Source organism: Eucyclogobius newberryi, unplaced genomic scaffold (assembly GCF_026437365.1).
Source record: "Eucyclogobius newberryi isolate DKJ021-1_F unplaced genomic scaffold, fEucNew1.0.hap1 SCAF_14, whole genome shotgun sequence".
NCBI classification, from domain to species: Eukaryota; Metazoa; Chordata; class Actinopteri; order Gobiiformes; family Gobiidae; genus Eucyclogobius; species Eucyclogobius newberryi.
In genome coordinates, this window is record NW_027315768.1 from 15,928,678 (window position 1) to 15,942,628 (window position 13,951).

The 13,951-nt window shown below is 40.7% G+C and overlaps 1 long non-coding RNA gene across 1 annotated transcript; it reads left to right on the top strand.

Annotated features, from left to right (window-relative positions):
• Positions 1–1,102: 1,102 nt before the first annotated feature.
• LOC140359163 (uncharacterized) lies at positions 1,103–5,492 on the top strand. Its single transcript, XR_011926832.1, has 3 exons — positions 1,103–1,163; positions 2,040–2,283; positions 5,212–5,492. It is a non-coding gene; the product is annotated as an uncharacterized lncRNA (long non-coding RNA).
• The last annotated feature ends 8,459 nt before the right edge of the window (positions 5,493–13,951 follow it).

Below are 13,951 nucleotides of genomic sequence, written 5' to 3' on the forward strand. Positions count from 1 at the left end.
GTGCTCAGCCCCTCGGTGCCCCCAAACTAGTTTCCCATCAGCCTTAAGGGGGTAGAGCTCCTTGCACTCAGTTTCAACTCCGAGTCTGTGTCTTCGTCGGTGGAGACCTCCTTGACCTCTGCAGAGGTGACCGCAGAAGTGGAACAAGGGGAGTGTAGCGGAGCAGGACCAGTCCCTGTGCAAAGTGGCTGCACACTGTGTTTTCACAGGCTTTTGTAAAGGACTCAAATTCACTGTGGGCCGGGCTTCTCTGCTCTCAGCTCTTGTCCAATGGCAGGGATAGCTGTGTGGCTCCACTGATTTACGGTGCATCATTAAGTCAGTGCATTCCTTTCCCCTGTGGCCCAGGTGGTGCTGGGGCCTGAGGAGGGCTCCGAGGAGCGGCCCAAAAGTGGAACCAACACAAAAGAGCAGCTGTAGACCAGGGAATCCACACTACAGGGTCTAGTACTGCTCAAATTAGAACCTCACTGTCCATGAAGGATATACTCATTATACTGCTACTGTAAACTACTATAAGGAAACTGCTGTTTGTTGTGGCTTTGCACGATTGATTCACACATTTTCAGAATAGTTTTTCAGAGAACATTTGAACAGCAAAGTCTCTCAATTCAGTCAGTCATTACAAATACTCTCTGATCTCCAGACCTATTCTGGCGATGGAACAGGGCTGGCTGCCAAGTAAATGTGTTGCAAAAATAACTATGCAATTCAATTGTTTGATTGATTGATTGATTGAATTATTATGTATTTATGTCATAAATCAATCAATGTATAAAGAAACTACATGCAATTGGATTTTGTCCATTTCACTATTTATGAGCTATTTAGGCTGTTAACTGTAGTTGTGTGTTAAACCCCCTGTGATGTCTTAACTATGGCAGGAAATTGAGCTAAACTGAATGCAAAACAAAGAAAGCTGTATCCAGAAACAGCAGCTGTCATAAAATAAGAAAATTAGGCTGTGGTGTTTGCTCTAATCTAATGTTTGTCTTTTATAGCTTTTGTGCTCTTAAAGCCCTTTTACTTTTGGCTTGTAAACGTTGTGATATGAGATTTACAACCCACTCTATTCATAATGTGCCAACGTCTCTCATATTTCAGCATCTCAAACAACCCTGGGTCATCATGGCAGATTTTTGGAGCTGCTTTGCCCTCTAGTGGTAGGTCCCTGTGTCACTGCAGTGCACACACCCACATTTGAACCAGCTCTCCTCCCTTTTCTCTCTCTCTCTCCATCCCAGCCCACAGACCCGAGCTTAAGAACGTGTAGGCAGACGAGTTGTCAGTCTAGACCAGGACTTTACATTAACAGCTTTGTCATTCTCCAAAGAGTGACAGTAAGTGGAATTCGCTGTTAGATATTTCAGCACTTTCTGAAAGTTTACAAGCGGACTTTAATATTTACAGGCCACTAAAAAGCCTGGCGAGCCCTGACCTAGGCATTAACGACGCACTGCGTCGTTATGTTATGCGGTTTATGTTAGTGAGGAAAAGAAACAGCTTATACACAAGCAGCTTGATTTATCAGTTTTATGGTTTGTTATGTAACTTCATTAAACATGTGGCGTAAGCGAAGGAGCAAGACTGCACTGCGAGCTCCCCGGAAACAACAACGTTTTTGTAGATAACAGTACAGTGCCAGCTTGTATCCTTTTATAAGTATCAAAGTTGAATGTATTATTGGAAACACTGGGTAAAATGGAAGCTCACTGAATAATATTTTCAAAAAACTAGTATGGACAAAGCCAATCAATGTACAGCAATTTTAAGTGTAAATCGAATAATAATAGCAAGTTCAGTGTCTGCTTTAGAAGAGGATGTTTTATTTGTTGTAAACTGTACTGGATGCAAGCGATATTCTGATTCTCCTATTAAAATCTAAAACAACTTCATAGTAATTTTTTTCAGATAAATGTGACTACTTTTATTGTCTTTCACAAACATAATACCATATTCAAACCCAATCCAAACACACTGGGCCAATTGGATGTACTTTTGTACATCCTTAATGCTTGGACATTTGCTTTTGATTCCAGGGTCTGTTACTGCTGTGCTCTGATGAGGTACTTCCTGCCTGCTGTTCCCGCGCAGGAGTGGAGCCCTGCACAAATTGGCCTTGGTGTTGGTGAGAAGCCCCTGGGCCCCCCTGGTTGACAGTAGTAATGTGAGACGGACGGCGTGCCATTTTCTGACCGGGCCCACTGGCTTATCTCTCCGGCACAGCATTGGTCACTTCACACCCGGGCCACTTGACCATCCGGCTGTATATTTCACAATGGGGTGCGTGTCAGAGTATACCACACTGACCAGACTGCACTGAACACAAACATTCCTGCATTATATTATAATTATACAATTAAACAGATATTAGTGAATACTTGCCATAACCAACAGTGACCTGTTCTCAAAAAGAAGCATTAGTTAATTGGAAGATTTTTACTAACATTATTTTTTATTTATTATTATTTCAAAGCAGATGTAGTATTTGGTACATTTGTCCAATTTGATTAATATTTTTGCCTTCCCAATAGATTTACTACACAATCATAGATTATGAGATCTTGGGTTGAAAAATCTGCCAGTAACACCTTCAAAGTGTAAAAAAACATCTTAATAATGTGACTTATGAAAAATCACTTCTCACACACACTCTTAAATTGAGTCAATAAACCTTTAGTTATTCTAACAAAAATAAGAAATGTATGTTTGTTAATGACTGATTCAGGCATCTTATTGGGGAAACAAACAAAGAACCAATTCATCCACATGGTGCATCTAAGGCCAAACATCCACTCTAAACTAAAGAAAAGTATAGATAATGCATAATCTTGGTGTCATCTCAGCATTTTGTTCAAAAAAATGTAGCTCCGTGAACTTAAGGCTAAAGAATGTCTTTTGCCATCGCGTGGTCAGCAACTGCACAAAGCTTTAGGACATTTTCAACATTGTGCAGAACAAAATTTGTTTGCATTTGGATTAAAAGTTCATTAACAAATAGATGCATATGTGAAATGTAGTTAACATGAATACTAATGTCCCTTGTGTAGATGTATAGTCGATTAAGCCACTTCACGGGTATTTAATGCATTGCCATCTGAACGTACCGCAAGAAAAATACCTTGAGCACAGGTAGCAGTTCTGCACTGAGCCAAGTGTGTTTGCTGACACAGTGCGCCTACAGCCGTCACGCAAAATAAATGTTCCGACCAATAGGAAAGCAATTTTGCAATGCATCACTTTAAGTGAGTGGACCTCTGCGCCACCAGTGTCTCTTAACCTTTCCTTAATTTGTCTCGTCTTGTTATGAGGAAAAACAGCCTTGCACTTCAGCTAAGGAGAACCGGACCAAATCAAAGCTCATTTTAGCTTGAAAGTATTTCTCTGTAAGGTAACAAAACCAAATACGATTGCTTCCTCTCTCAAATAGCCTTTATAGAAACAGAAAAATATAGTTCAATATATGGCCTATCCCTCCTGTTTTCATGGCACCATCTATTTAGTGGCAGTAGCATTTTACGACTCACAAACATCAAACAGCTCATTTCAACAGAAGGCTGATAAGAGAACGTTATCGCAGTCTGAAGGAGGCTCTGACCTCCCTTTGCTTGTAAAAGGTTAGAAGATACAGTGAGGAAAGTATTTGCTGCATTAGTCCAGCTTGTTTTCACAGCCAAGTACAACAATTTCACAGTGCCCTGAGCTTGAGCATCTGTGTGGCTCTGGACTCAGCACTGCATATGCTCCTGGTTTGATTCCAGTATTAAAAGCATCTCGGGAGACATCTCGGGAGAGCCTCTTTTCCACTTGTTAAGGACATCATCACTCTTGTTCAACAACCTGACACCTTTTTTGCTAGGATTGTCGCCACAAGAAGGAAGTTGTAAAAGCTAGAAAGAATCCCAGCCCAGAAAGTCTGTTTTTAGTGTGCATTGGGCATTGTTACATTGAAAGCATGGTGGTCCCTACAGGAGTCTGCGTACCTATCAAAATTTGGGAAAAACTACGGTGAAATGCAGTGAAGAGAATAATCACTGGCCAAATTCTGAAGGTGTGAAGCAACATGTTTCAGATTGGCAAGTTTAAACTTTAGCACTTGTTTATGTTGTGTTTATTCCTTCCCTCATTCCCTGGACACTTTTGGTAACTCCAACCCTTCATTAGGCCTTATTACACACACAGCTCACTCAACATCTGGCTTGGGGGCTCCCAGAATGGCTCATTTGCTGTGCTTTTTATTGCCGTCATATAGGTGTTGTTGTAAATGCCTGTGCGGTATTGTTTTGTGTTGTGGGAAGTGCACGCTGGATTCACACCAATGTCTCGGAGCCACATGAGGAATAAACATTGCCACAATCCACATTTTATACAAGGGAAAGAAAAGAGCCTCTGTCATATTTTGAATTATTGCTTTATTAGGAAATCTCATTAGCTGTGACAGTATTTAGTGGAAGTGGGTTGTTCATGTTGGTGTGCGATTGGATGGAGTGGGCTGAGTAAGTGGCATCTTGTACCGGGATTGGCAGGTCTATAACTCCGGCCGACAGGTTTGTCATCTATGTCAATGAGCCACCAGGGAGCCGGCCCTAATATCAGACCCAATGCTGATGGATGGCAACGGTTCCAGCTGCTAAGGCACTGTCACAAACAGGTTCCTCTGTCGCCTGTCAACATGTGTATGCCGCTGAGCTTAGCCGTCTCAACCTTGGATGACCCAATATGTGACCACGGACAAGTTATCATCGTTACCTAACTGTGAAGAGATACTGTGCAGTTTAAGTGAAATGTTCACTGGAGAGTGGCCAGTTTGCCAATCTGGATTTTGTTACCAACAATTGCAGTAGATGTGTTTTGCGACAAATGCTTTGGCTTCATATGCTCTTGGTCTCACTGTAAACGCTCTCATCAAACACGTAGTACAGACAATAGGTGTCTTAATAAGCGTGGCACACCTCCTGATATAGCATTGCAAAAAAAAAAACTGACTAAAACTAGCCTTTTATCTCTCGAACACAGAAAATATCTCCTTTATTGCTACTTTATTGCTACTCAATTCTTTTTTTTCCTTTTTTTTTGGCATAGCTCAAATTAATTGCAACGTTGTTCAACATCCCAGATATGACATCATGAAATGGTCTCAGAAGTGTCAAGTCCTGCCCGTGCTCTCCACACACAAAGCCTCAGCTCATTGTTTCATTGTTCTGTGTGCAGCCTCTGGAGTGGCTCAAGTGTAAGCTTCTACCGTACAGCAGGAAGGAAGAGGGATCTGGTGGGGGTGGGGACCATAAAAGCTGGCAGCCGCCCTCCCGCATTGTTCAGCACTGCCACCATTCTCGGCCACAGCCACGATACGGTCTATGTGCACACTGCATCCTGGAATTTTAACAGCACTAAGTGTTATTGTCCTTTAAACATGAATCCAGGCCAGACTGCTCATCTGTCTTTGTTCTGCTTGCTGCTGTTAAAAGATACAGAGTGTAAAAGAAGGCAATAGAGTTGGATATAAAATTGTTTTCTCCATTGACAAATTCTGCACATTTTGGACGATGCATGAATTGTTTTCATTTTAATTGATAACTTACCAAAATAATACAATAGTATTTAAGCCCTTGAGTTTTGGAGACCATTCAAATGTCCTCTTCTAGCACCACCTTGTGGTTGCTCACAATGCCTATTTTTTGCAACATGCAAATGCACTGTGAACTTATTGGGATAGATTGCATACATTATCAGTACAGGCATCATTATTATTATTATAACTTAGTACATGTTAGATTTGAACAAAGATGTCCTGCAAGACTGGTGTTGTTAATAGCATTAGGATTGTAGGTTTACTGTTATAATAGGATGGTAATAAAATATTTGTTTACGTCTTTTATATTTTTATCTGTAAGAACGAATAGTATGAACTAAACTAAAGTATAGCATTGTAACACTCAATTTAATGTGTGAAGTTTTACTTGAGCAATAGTAGTAGTCCTGGTAAGTGACAGATCCCTCATCACTGTACGTCTGTGGTGATGCGTGCCATGAAGCCTTTAACAGAGTGCACCAGGAGAGCCCCAATGTTTTGGAATGCACATGCCTCTCTCAGTCTATTCATGTGATTTAGGGCTGTCAGGGAAGCTAAAGCAGCCAGGTCCAGACAGGAGGGGGCTGCACATGACAATGAAGCTGAGGCTCAACACACAAACACTGCACCTCCTGCTGGTTGGGCACGGTAGGACAGCACGAGAGGGTGACTTTCTCAGTCAGTCACTGAGTAAACTATTGTCTGCCTTTCATTTACTTATATGTTTTAAATGTGCTTTATGTAATCCTTACCCTTTGTAAAACCATTATCTAGGGCTGCAATGATTCATTGTGGAATTCTGACTAGTTGACTATGAAATATAATCAGTGTCATGTTTTGATAATCATAATCATTATCTGGACTTTACAGCCACTTAAACACATACAGAAAGACTGTTTGATGTTCACCAATAATATACTTAATTTGTAAGTATTTTCTATCTCAAAGCCTTCAGTCACCATATTTAAACCTTTATTTAGTTGATAATGTATTTAAAAAGTCTCAATGTAGAATAGAAATAATTGTTTGACTTATTGTATAATCAATAAATAGTTGTTGAGTAGTTGTCTACTAAAATAATCATTAGTTGCAGCCCTAATTCTGTCATTTTATTATAAATGTAGGCTATTTCTTTAGACGTTTATTGACATTTTAATAGTGTGGAACAAATGAAAGCAGAAAACAAGAGGATGTGATAGATTTTGTTTACATAATACTTTCAAGTAACTGCTCTTTTAAGTGCACATTGAATACTTGAACTCCATATACCAAATGATGAAAAATGAGAGCAGGATCATTTTATATTATACATTTAAGTAAGTAATAAATGCATATATATTTATTTAGTCACACTACTCCTTTGCTGAGTACACCTCCGTGCATTTCCCACCGCTTCACATAAACACCTTTATTAATGTCTTATTTCTTCTCCTGATGGTTTGTACTATGTAAACACTGGGCAGGAAATATGCCTGTGATCCTGGTTGCAAATAGAAGACGGAGACCAAGGCACTTTTTTGCGGCCCTTTTCTCAGCTCTGAAGGACTGATTAGGCCTGTCATAATCAGTTCTATGCTACATTAACACACTGTAGTTTATACTACTGCAGTTTTCCTTGGCTCTTTGTGTTTCTGCGTAGTCCCACTAGCCACCACTAGAGCTGAAGTGTGTGGCCAAGTTCTACCAACCTCATAAACAGAAAGCTAAATTTATTTGAGGTAGATTGCCCAATCCAGTGACTTGATTTGCTCTTTCTGGGAAAGGAAACTATCTTTATATGTGTGACTTGACACCTCATTTTAGATTGAAGTAACCATCCTTATTTAATCAACCAACTAAATAAACCATACGATTTCGTTCCGAACTTTAAAATCCTTGTTTAGAGAGCTTCAAATAGACATTTATAATTTTCTTTTATTTATTACCAGAATGTATGCCCTGGCCAGGTGTAAGCAGCTTCAAGTATATACGCATTGCTTTTTGATTTCAATATACAGTATGAAATGGGTGAACCACATTTGTTGCTCCTTTATCTTGTGGTACATATAGCAGGTCACTTAACTGGTGGGAAACGCTGTGCACGTTTAAAGCAAAGCCTGTATTTTCAAAATCAATTTCTGTCTTCCACTCTGTAGCAATGCCACTGAAGTCATCAGGTCACGCACCTCCCTCCACAGTGGTTTGCCAGCTGCTCGCAGCTGAAAAATGGAGCTCTCTGGACTGGAGGTGTATATGAGCAGAGATAGCTTGACACCACCATTTGTTTGGCTCAGGTGAATTCAGGCAGACAGGGGCCCAGCTCTGCAGCAGAGCAACCCTGAGAACACAACATGGGCACTTGCTCCTTAAAGCTGGAATAGAGGAAACATGTGCGCATCATTAGATTTAATCCATTATGTAGATTATAAAGTAAATAAAAACTGTAATACTACTGCTGCTTGCTGTATTATAAATTTTGGTTTTCTTTCAGGTATCATAAGTATTTATCCTAGTACTACCTGGCTTGATCTTGACAAACAACATTTATTTTTACGTATTTATTTATGTATTTGGCAGGGATTGTTTACATTACAACAACATTTCTGTTTCATCCGTAGTCCCCAAACTGATGTTTCATTTTCACCCTAATGTACAAAACTACTTAAAACTATTTGCATGTACAGCCATAAGAACCAATAAGTAACATTTACATGCCCATCCAGCTAGACAACAGAGGCAAGAGACAAACGTGTTAACATTCAGAACATACACCTGAGTAAAAGATTTGATCTGGACATGAACTGGAGACGTTACAACCACAAAACAATTGAGCAGTGCTGGTTCTCAATTAACAATTTCTAGTGTTTTTTTCCCCCTTTAATCGTTGGATATTGCTCCTCTAATGTTAATTGCAATATAATTACAATTCCTATTCATATGCTGCTGCTTCCATCAAGCTTTTCTTTGGTTGTTTGACAGATCTCCTGTTATATCTGTGACCACCATAGGTTTGGCCTTTCTCAGCCGTGCACTTTCTGTAATCAATTTCTAAGTGTGGCTTCTACAGTATTAGTCTTCTTCAGCTCTGCGGGAAATGAATTGCCCCTTATTTAACATTACAAATTACAGGTGACCCACAGTGAGGAGCGACACCAGCCTGAGAGGTGCGACAAATAGATTTAGAGGGGCAATGACTTGTTCTTAGATTCCTGTTGTGCAAAAGCAAGAGATTAAATGCCAGAGGATATTAGGAAATAATTTGTGATTCCCACTGTGATGAGTCTAACACGGTTAAGAGGCAATGAATATGTCGGTTTTCCTCACAATTAAATCAAATTAAGTATAAGATTTCATTACATTGATTTGTTGTATCGCAAATTGTCATGTTGACGGTGCAAGCAGAAGGCTAATGAGGAGATGAGGTCAGTGCTGCTGCAGGGGTGGGTTTGTCTTCAATAAGTGCTTTACTTCTAGACCAAGAAGCATCGGAGGACCCAGAACTGGAATTTAACTTCATTTGGAAAGATAGAATATCATTTTTAAAATGTGGACAGCCGCTGGTTCTAGTCTAGAATTGAGATACCTGAGATTTGTCCAAACACTTGCACTTTTACAACATCACTCTTCTCACTTTTTTCTAGTTATCAACAAACCATTAACACAAATATGCTTCGGTAGAAATCTTCTTTCTCAAACCTTCAGATTATGTATACTAATGTGTTATGTGAAAACACAGTAGCCCTGCTCCTCAGTCCTTGCTACACGATCACATTACCTCACAGATAAATCCATCTGTCCCCTCCTGGACGTTCTGAGGCAAATGTGCTCAGTGCTGGCTTACACCATTTTGGGCTCTCTCTGCCACTGACTTAGGCTGTTGAGTAATGAAGTGTTGGAGTTCAGTAATGAGACTGTTTACAGGGCCTGCTTGTTTCACATGAATCAAACCCAGTGTGTGGTTAGATAAATACCAGCTTGGCCCCGCACAAAGCCAGTCAGACCTTCTCCTCTGCTCAGGAAATGGCAGCCAAATTCCTGTGAAATGAATGAAGAGGAAATGTGCTAGTGGCAGCGCGAGATGCTCTGAAAGTAGCGGCTGGAAAGCCATGGCCTTCGTCGCTGTGGACCTGGGCCAGGGCTCGCTAGGTGAGACTGATGGAATAATAATACACATCCTGAGTGTTCTTTTCATTAGCAGCACGGTTTCATGTTTTTCATCATCCTGCTGAGACCAATGGAGAGAGCCTTATTTCGGAGCTGGACAAATTACCTTTCTCCTCTGGGAGATGCAGCTGCATTCAATACTGAGTATGTGCAGTGTGTGTTGTAGATGGGCTGGTGGCTGTGTATGGGGATTTCTTGTGGAAATAATAATTAACCACAACATGCGCACAGGGCCCTCACACTAAATATTGTTTTACAAGGCCTAGCTTCATCTTATTTCCTTCCTGAGATTTAGATGTAGCCTGCTTCCTTTTGATGTCAGAATATTAGTCCAGTCTCTGACCTCAATCTGTCAGTGTGAAACATATCATTTTTGCCTCTTTATAATAAAAGCTCTTCATATGTATTACATTTCAGAGAACATTATCTGTGATTAATTTTAGCCCTTAACCAAAGCAAAGCCTCCATTAAGTCCACCTGCAAACACCTCATGTCCCAGGTGACCTATTTTCCCAATTACTGCCTACATTACTCAGCACTTTCCTGCCCATCAGGCCAGATGAGACATCCAGATTACTGTAGGTTTGGAGAAATGCCTGACGACTACATTAGTGTACATTTTTTTGCAGTCTCTTCAGAGAGAACAAGAGTTACAGCTCCTCTCAAATGAATGGGACTGGAGTGATAAATCTGCTGCTCCAATGTCTACGCTCTGAGTTTTGCACTGTAAATAAAGACATGGGAGACAAGCTGCACTTACTTTGGGAACGCGAAGAGGAAATGCTTTTCTTGAAAACAGATGGGTGTGTACGAATCCAGCCAATCAGAAGGCATCTACGGACTTTCCTTTTCTACAACCAACCCTATATGGTCTGGCTGTTGTCTTTGTCATTATTTATACTAGTAATGAAACAAACACATTTCATGTGATCACATTCCCATGTAAGGGATAGAAATATCCTCAGAACACAACTTTGTTTAATGCGGGGATGCTGGAGATCTGTGAGGGATAGTCTTTACAAAAGACAATAATACTGTCACTTAAATATGTAAAGCTTAATAATATACAAAAAAAAAAAAAACGTTTTTCTTTTTTTCCCTTTTTTTTACAAATTCACACACTACTTTGATCTATCTTACCTGCGAGGCAAGTTGAACAATTGCAATTGCAAGTTTTCTTCTTATGACAACATTGTGAAATAGCATGAATATGAGCCAGGACATGAGGGAACATAATGTAATACATACCTCCCAAACTGGCACATGAACTTTTTTCACTGGATCCCCAAATAACAAATTATTAGACAATGTAAACTAAGCAATTAGATAACTGTCTCAGCATCCTCTGACCTTACCCTCCTTCTTAGCGAGTGTTGTGGAAATTAATTAAAATATGAAAGAAGAATTCAAGGAAAACAGAATATCTTTTGCAGAGTTACAATCTTCCCCAAAAAAGGCTGTGCTGTTTACAGTTTCTATTCATAGGTCTTCACATCACACGAGAAAGGTTGAGCGAGGAGGAGAGACGAGGGAACCAGTTTGTACCCTCAGGACACAAAGTGAAACTGTTATGATAGCAATATCTCAAGATCTTTTTAGCAGTTTCTCACAAAGCACAAAGCTTCATCAGTAATTTCCCATAACACGAGAGGGAAAAAAAACAAGAACGAAAAGAAAACAGGTTAATCATTATTATTATATTATTACCATGCACTGGGACGGTTTGCAGCCGAGTGTGAAGCGGCTGGGATGAGAATCAGCACCTCCAAATCCGAGGTCATGGTTCTCAACCCGAAAAAGGTGGCTTGCCCTCTCCAGGTGGGTGGGGAGTCCTTTCCCCAAGTGGAGGAGTTCAAGTATCTCAGGGTTTTGTTCACGAGTGAGGGAACCGGTCAATCTACGTCAATCTACGTTTATGCCCTCACCTATGGTCATGAGCTTTTAGTAATGACAGAAAGAGCAAGATCACAGATACAAGCGGTCGAGTTTCCTCCCCCAGGTGGCTGGGCGCTCCCTTAGATAGGGAGGAGCTCAGTCACATGGGAGGAGCTCGGAGTAGAGCTGCTGCTCCTCCAGTTGAGGCAGCTCGGGCATCTGTTCCGGATGCCTCCTGGGCGCTTCCCTGGGGAGGTGTTTCGGGCATGTCCCACCGGGAAACGGCCCCGTGAAAGACCCGGGCCAGCTGAGAGACAGTCTCTCGGCTGGCCTGGGAATGCCTCGGGATCCCCCCGGACGAGTTGGAGGAAGTGTCTGAGGAGGAGGAAGTCTGGGAGTCCCTGCTTAGACTGCTGCCTCCGCGACCCGGCCCTGAATAAGCAGAAGAAGATGGGTTGGGTGGGTGGATGGATGGATATATTATTAATATTTAGTATTAAAATATATATTTTTTTGTAAACCGCAATATTGATTTACAACAGCTTAATGAGAGAAACGGATCCACCGACTTGCAGAACTGAGGCCTCTTCATAGTGACATTTTCATTTCTGTGTTTTTATTGTTGAATAATGTCAATGTGTGCTGCTCGGTGGTCGAGTGGACAGCACATGTGCGTGCTATGTGGCCAGGTTGTGGCATCGTGAGTTTGAATCCGGCTTTGACAATTTCACGCTTTATCATCCTAAAAAAGCATCTGGGCAAAGATCTTGGTGTCTACAATAGGAAATGTGTAACCACACTATCTGAGAAGAACCACCTATTTGTGCCTATAAGTGATTGTAAAGCTCCATTTTGGACACCTTTAGTTAACTCTTACTCTCTGCTGGTGATGTAAATTGTGTTGCATTACCACATACATATGACAACTATCCTCATGGGGTCAATATTGCTTAAGACCATCAAAACCTCATCCATCCTGACTCGAGCTGTGGACACTGTTGCAACCTTAATTGCCGTCCTGATACATTCACGCTGTCAAAACAAGGTGATAATCAAGATCTTTCCACCACAGCCATCGATGTTCTGCACTAATCAGAGCTCCTTCATTGATAAAACAGACATCTGTATATAACAACGCCGTTGGCTTTGAAATAAGGACCTAATTTCATCTTTGCAACGTGCGCTTGATTCTTGTCATTATTTTCTCATTCATCAGTTCAAACAATACAACAACTTCTCATGCTTTACATTAGCATTGCGTGGGTGGAAACCGCCTTCACGCAGACCATCAAAAACAAATTGCTTTGGAGTGGAGTAAATCAAAGAGCAGATTTTAGATGAGGCCTTCAGTGATGGAAACATCCTTTAAGTAAATGTACTAGTCTTTTGCAGCACACTGCACCATGCTTCATCCGACCTGGCCTGTCCGATTGTGCACAGGTGACAGACAATTCATGCTTACTCCGGACTCTTACCTTTTGCTTTAATGAAGTCCACAGTTACACTCGGAAACTTCTCTGGGTGGAACGTATTTGTGGCTTCCCGATGGGACACGGTACAGATGGAGCAATTAAAGCTGAGCCACAACAATTGTCTTGGCTGCGTATCGGAGAATGAGCACAAACAATGCTTTCACTTTTAAGAATTTCTAACTGAAGTCCACAGAAAACAATATAACTAGCCACATGAGGACACGGAATGTGAGGCTGCAGCTAAACAGCAAGCCTCTGTTTTGTTCAGGGATTTCAATATTTTTCTGCTAAGTGCATCAGGAAAGTGAGGAGTATGTTAAATTTAGCCGATTTGTAATGCTGGGAAGAGTCTTTCTTTCCAACTAAATGTGTTCTGTTCTGTTACATACGTCTCCTGCACACTGTCCTCTGGTTGTGGGTTCAGAGGGAGAGGGAGGGTTGCAACGAGATGTGAAAATTCAGATTTTGTCCCATCTTGTAGTCTTCTTCTAACTAACAATATTATTCTGATAATATTATACATTTATTACATTTATTACATTTTAAATTCCAGGATTAAAAGCTCAGTATGACACTTTCTGCAGGTGGAAAGTCGTCTGCATGAATCCATTGAAATACCTCTTATCCATCTCTATGCTGATAGATAAGTTTTATATCATATTGTGGAATATTGGAATGTAGAATAAGGAGAAAAATTACCATGGAAACAAGAAGAAGGAGGCTCCTCCTCCAGGCCACGTAAAAGTCAATTTTGTGGAGATGCCAACACGCTTACAGTAAGGACAATTTTTCCTACATTTTTAGAGCAGCTGGATTTTTATATTTTTATGTAATTTAGTCTTTCGACATCTTTTCCCAGTATGCAATGATTTAATGCCTTTTATTCAAT